Below are 6,315 nucleotides of genomic sequence, written 5' to 3' on the forward strand. Positions count from 1 at the left end.
GTCCAATTACGCTCAACCAAGGTCAGCGAAGCTAATTCGTGATTAAGAGTTAGGTAATGCAGTCCTAAACACGATTCAACTCCTTAACCTGGCCCAATAGGGAAAGCCCAGAAAAGGTAATATAAATAGCACATATTCCAAGTATCAGGTACGTTATCATATACAGTGCTCTGAGAACCGAGTACCGAACGTCTTTCCTGACTTGAGCGTCGGAGTGTCTTCTACAGGTATCCTCCGAGTCTGGATTACGAGAAGACCGAGAGTCGAGGCTAGGAAGGAAAAGTGAAGGAAGGGAGCTTGAGGACAGTACGACTGACCGATAGAAGGAGATAGAAAAATCCTCTCAATAGTTCTCTAGACCCTAACCCCCACACGAGAACAAAAATCAACTTGATGAATGCAAAAATAATGAACATTCTTATGAATTGGAAGGAGAAATTCATTAGGGATCAGGATGGTACAAATGAAGTTGATTTTAGGAGCTTTGATTGGGTACAAGGCTTAACATCTATTTTCAAAAAGCTTTTTATCAAAATTCACGCAATATGATGAAGACAACAAAGATTATAAGATACATCAAAGATACTATCAGTAATGGAAGTTACAAGACTTAAAATTAATTGAGTTTTTCAGAAGATCAAATTGCATTATGTTTACAAAATTGTTTTCATTCAATAGGTTTGAACCTTTTGAGAATGATTCTTGGAGTTCGCAATCTCCAAACTACGGACGAGTGTTAAGAGTGTAAGAAAATTGTATGTAAGAAGATGGAAAGAAGATGTTTTTATTCTCTTGTGTGTATATTTACATCACTTCATGTATAGGAAATATATACTGGTGTAGGGAGTTTCTGTCTCCAAATTACAATCTAGGTAGGGATCCACTATCATGGGATTTTATCATTATTAAATTAATTGCATATAATTGGGTACAATATCATACAATATTGCATACAATAATTGCGTATAATTTGATAATTATTATTTCCTTAATACTCCCCCTCAAGTTGGTAAGTGAAGATCATGAACCCCAACTTGTCGTAGCGTCAAAAACTGTTCCTTGCCCAGTGCCTTCGTAAAAATATCTGCAAGCTGATACTGTGTCGGTACATATGAAGGATTGATTATCCCGGCTTGTAATTTTTCTCGCACAATGTGGCAGTCTATCTCAATTTGTTTTGTGCGTTCATGAAATACTGGGTTTGCTGCTATATGTAATGCCGCTTGATTGTCACAGAAAAGTTGAGCTAGCAAGTTACATGGCACCTTTAAATCCTGCAACAAATATCGCAACCAAACTATCTTCAAACAAGTATTGGCCATTGCACGGTATTCTGCTTCCGCTAATGATCTTGATACGTTTGTCTGCTTTTTTCACTTCCATGATATAATAGAAGAACCAAGAAAAATGCAATACCCAGATACTGATCTCCGAGTTGTCTAACAACCTCCCTAGTCTGAGTCGCAATAAGTTGTCAATGTCAGATTGTTCTCGGATGGCAATAACAATCCTTGTCTCGGTGATCCTTTGATGTACTTTAGGACTCGAATTGCGGCATCCCGATGAGGTTGTCATGGAGTCTGTATATATTGACTTAGGGTCCGAACCGAAAATGCTATGTCAGGCGGAGTAACCGTGAGGTATATCAGTCGTCCCATGAGTCGCCTGTATTTGACTGGATCCTTTAATAACTTTCCATTGTCTGGTGTGAGTTTTAGGCATTGCTCCATTGGAAATTTGTCTGGACGAGCACCTGTGAGTCCTGTGTCCTGCAAATACCAGCTTTAGAACAGGAAAATTCAAACCATAGAAAATATTTTAAGTCTCCAATATCTTTAATGCGAAATTGTTGTAATAGACAGACTTTAACACGCTGAATTTCTGTCAAATCATTTCCTGTCAAAAGAATATCATCCACATAAATCAAAAGGGAAGTAAATGATGAGTTATTTTGTCTTGTGAATAGAGAGTAGTCGGTCTTGGACGGTTGAAATCCTACAGATTTAATCACATGAGAATATGTTGAAAACCATGTCCGGGATGCTTGTTTGAGACCATAAAGGGATTTGTTGAGTCGACATACAATGTTCTCCCCCTGTTGATGATGTCCGGGTGACAAGTCCATGTAAATAATTTAATGCAATGTGCCATGTAAGAAGGCATTTTGCACATCTAGCTGGTGAGTAAACCAATTTCTGGCTGCTGCAATGGTGAGGAGACACCTCAAAGTTGTTAATTTTGTTGTTGGTGAAAAAGTTTCAGAATAGTCGACACCTTCAATCTGAGTGTACCCCTTTACGACAAGGCGCGCCTTATATATGTCGACGCTGCCATCTGAGTTATACTTTATTTTATAGACCCATTTGCATCCGATGGGTTTCTGCCCAGCGGGTAACAGTGTCAAGGTCCACGTTTGATTTAGCTGCAAGGTGAAAATCTCTTCGTCCATTGCTTTTTTCCAATTTGGATCATGAATAGCTTGAGCATAAGTGTGAGGTTCTTTAGTGGTTGTGATGTTAGCAAGATATGCACTATGTGTAGAAGAAAATTGTGAATTAGAAAGAAAATGATGCATTGGATACCTGGTTCCATTCGGTCGGTCTTTGGCAGTGGTCGAATGATTGGCTTGGGATCACGTTACGTAGTCTTGAAGCCAGGAAGGTGGGGTTGATGTGCGATTGAATCGTCGAACATGAAGGTTGGTCTGCTGGAGGTTCAGGTGCATTATGATGAGTAGGAGAAGAAGGTTGGTTTGATGGAGGTTCAGGTGGATTGTAACGAGTAGGAGAAAAAGGTTGGTTTGATGGAGGTTCAAGTGCATTGTGATGAGTAGGAGAAGAAGGTTGATCGAGTGAATGTTGGACAGGAATGGGTAAGACAATGTTAATAGTGGGAAAAATACCTTGTAATGGAGGTGAGGATTGCGTCTGGGACTGTTGGCAGAATAGGAAAACACTTTCATGGAAGATGACATCCCGACTTGTAAAAAAAGTGCATGCATCTATATCAAATAATTTGTATGATTTTTTATTGAGAGGATAACTAATGAAAATGCACTATCGAGCGCGCGGATCAAATTTTTGCTTAGGTGAATCAACAGTTGCATAACAGAGGCAACTAAAAGTTTTTAAGTGAGAAAGTGAAGGTGGGCGATTATATAGCATCTCAAAAGGTGAGATTTATTTTTGAGTAAAGGTGTTGGCAAGCGATTAATGATATATGTGGCGATTAAAACGCATTCTCCCCAAAATTCTAATGGTAAATGGGACTGAAATAGGAGGGTTCGTGTTGTGTTTAAAATGTGTCTATGTTTGCGTTCTACTACTCCATTTTGTTGAGGAGTGTAGACACAAGTGCGTTGACATTGAATACCTTTTTTGAGAAAAAAATTACGCATAGAAATAAATTTCAATCTGTTGTCAACGCGGATGGTTTTAATAGATGCCTGAAATTGATTTTGTGCAAAAGTAATGAATGATTCTAAGAGATGTTGGGTTTCAGACTTATGATTCATAAGAAATAACCAAGTACATCTAGTATAGCCATCGACTATAGTGAGAAAAAAACGTTTTCCAAAATGAGTTGGGGTTTTATGAGGACCCCAAATGTCACAATGCAATAGATTAAATGGAGAATGAGATTTTATTGTGCTTAAAGGAAAGGGTAGCCTTTTCTGTTTAGCTTTGGGACAAATACTACAATTATTATGAATGAGAATGAGATTTTTACTGATAGGTAGTAAGGAAGATGCAAGTTGTAGACACGCCGGAGAAGGATGTCCGAGGCGCTTGTGTCATAAATCAGGGTCGGTTGAAATTTGAGATGCGTGAGCTTGGTTTGGAAGAGAGGACATGTAGTATAAGCCTACGTGTTGTTTACCCGAGCCAATCATCCTCCCCGTAGCCAAGTCCTGCAAAACGCAACCATGTGAAGTAAAAATGACACAACAATTTAGTGAACTGGTTATCTTACTAACAGACATGAGATTTAAATTAAAAGAAGGAACAATTTATTGTCATTGAATTTAATTGTGCCCATAAATGATATGGGCGCAGTTGAGTCTGTGGATAGATTAACATTTAGAATAAACGATGATGAAGTGTGTGTAAAAATATTGTGAATCAGATGCAAAATGATTGATTGCTCTGCTATCCAAAATCCATGGTTTCGTAAAAGCAGAATTAATAGACAAGTTATGGGAAAGCAGACCTGCAACGCTAACAAACGTGTCATTTTTACCGTTATTGTTGAGCGAGTAAATAGCCTTTGTCAATTGCTGAATTTCCTCGGCGGGGCGGTGAACCTTGTACGAGGTTTCTATCGGACTCGTTACTGGTGCCTTCTTTGCCAGACATGATTTCTTATTTAGGGGATAAAAATCGAAAGGCTGTCAGAGCACCAAGATCGGTGCTCTGATACCATATAAGAAAATTGTATGTAAGAAGATGGGAAAAAGATGTTTTTATTCTCTTGTGTGTATATTTACATCACTTCATGTGTAGGAAATATATACTAGTGTAGGGAGTTTTTGTCTCCAAATTACAATCTAATTAAGTAGGAATCTCATTATTAAATTAATTGCATATAATTAGGTATAATATCGTACACATTATCCCATTACTTGTAAAAACTCTTAAAATCAAAAAACATTATTTTTAATCTTTTATTCCAGTATATTTATAAAGTGGTGACACCATAAATACATACACCTAAAATATTAATATTTTTATTTCATTTTTAATTTAAAATATTATTATAAAAAGTTGTGAAGTGTGTGTTTTAGTATTTATGGTGTCAGATAAAAGATTTTCATATTTATATATACTAAGTTGTGCACAATCATGAGATCACATAAAATAAAACCACCTGATTTGCCACGAGGAATCTGAAATCCAAATTTTTATTGTATCCTATGTAGCTAAAAGAATTAAATTAAATATATAAAAGGAATGAAATGTAGCTTCGAATGAAGTCTATCACCGTTAAATAAGTTGTCCACTGATAAGCACGCAGACATAGCAAAATAGAACCTTTATTTAAGACCTTCTTACTCCATGTCCATGGCTATACACATAAAGTAGTTTACATCATCATCATGGATACTATCCTGGGGATTCATCTGTGCCTATGTTACATAAAAGCCACAAACAAGTATAAGAACGGCCACAAGAGGGGAAATCACAGTCCAAAAACTGGGTGAAAAATCCCAACGACCTCGAGCAAATTAAATAAATGCAAGAATTCTAAAAGACAAAAAGGAAGAAAAAAAACAGCACAATGTCATCATAACGTAAGTGGTGTTAATCCCCTCAGAGAAACAGCACGTTAATGTCATAATCCAAGTGGTGTTCATTTCCCTGCCTGTTATTTTGATTCAGCCGAAGAGCACTGTATGCTATGCTTATTCTTCTTCTCACAACCACACAAAAAAAGTAACACAGAAACTATTACATGGTAAAAAAACTATTACGTATTCATATCTCAATCAATATTTACGTGATATGGTTGATAAAACTTGACTGTGTATCACGTGAAAATTAACTGAAAGACGAAGCAAGTAATGATTCCAAACCATGGAATAATTTGTGCATGTATAAGAGCTTAGAAGCTAGAATTTGTTCAACAAAATTGGCCTCTCTATAAGGCTTCTAGAGGAGGAGCCACAAGATGGTGAAGAGAAGCGTTTGTCAGCAACAAAATCATTCTCTTCCTCCATAATGGTGTCAAGCATTTTCTTCCCGCGGCACCTCGTCACCGACACGAATCTTGGTGGAGCAACCTCGGTGGTGACCCTTGCACTTGGCAACTTGGCCATGAGACAGTGAAAATGGAATGATGAAGAAATGAAGATAGAGTAGAGAAAAGGGAGAGGTGGGTATAGATGGTGGTGAAATTGAAGAGATGAGTTGCATTTATAAGGTTGAGTAATTGGTGTGGCGCATCGTTGTGGTGCTGTAATAGATAATGGTTTCAAATAGTCGGTCACATTGTGGGGCTATATATGTATATGGGGTAACCCTTAACTTTTCATTCCGATGATATACACATCTAATAGAAAAAGACCAAGGGCACAGGCTGGACCAAGGGCATTAGCTTTTGTGACAACAATGCCCTTCTTTTCGGGCTGCTCATACTTTCTTAACTGCACGCCTTATAAGCTATTTCTGAATATTTTGTAAAATAAAAGTAAAAGTAGAGATATTTGTATTATAATTTTTTTTAATCAGAAAGTCCGTGTATAAAGTTACAAGAGATAAGAAATTCCTAAAGAATCTAATTTTTCATCAAATTATATTATGACCATCGGAATAGAAA

The sequence above is a fragment of the Phaseolus vulgaris genome, chromosome 5, assembly GCF_000499845.2.
Source record: "Phaseolus vulgaris cultivar G19833 chromosome 5, P. vulgaris v2.0, whole genome shotgun sequence".
Lineage (NCBI taxonomy): Eukaryota > Viridiplantae > Streptophyta > Magnoliopsida > Fabales > Fabaceae > Phaseolus > Phaseolus vulgaris.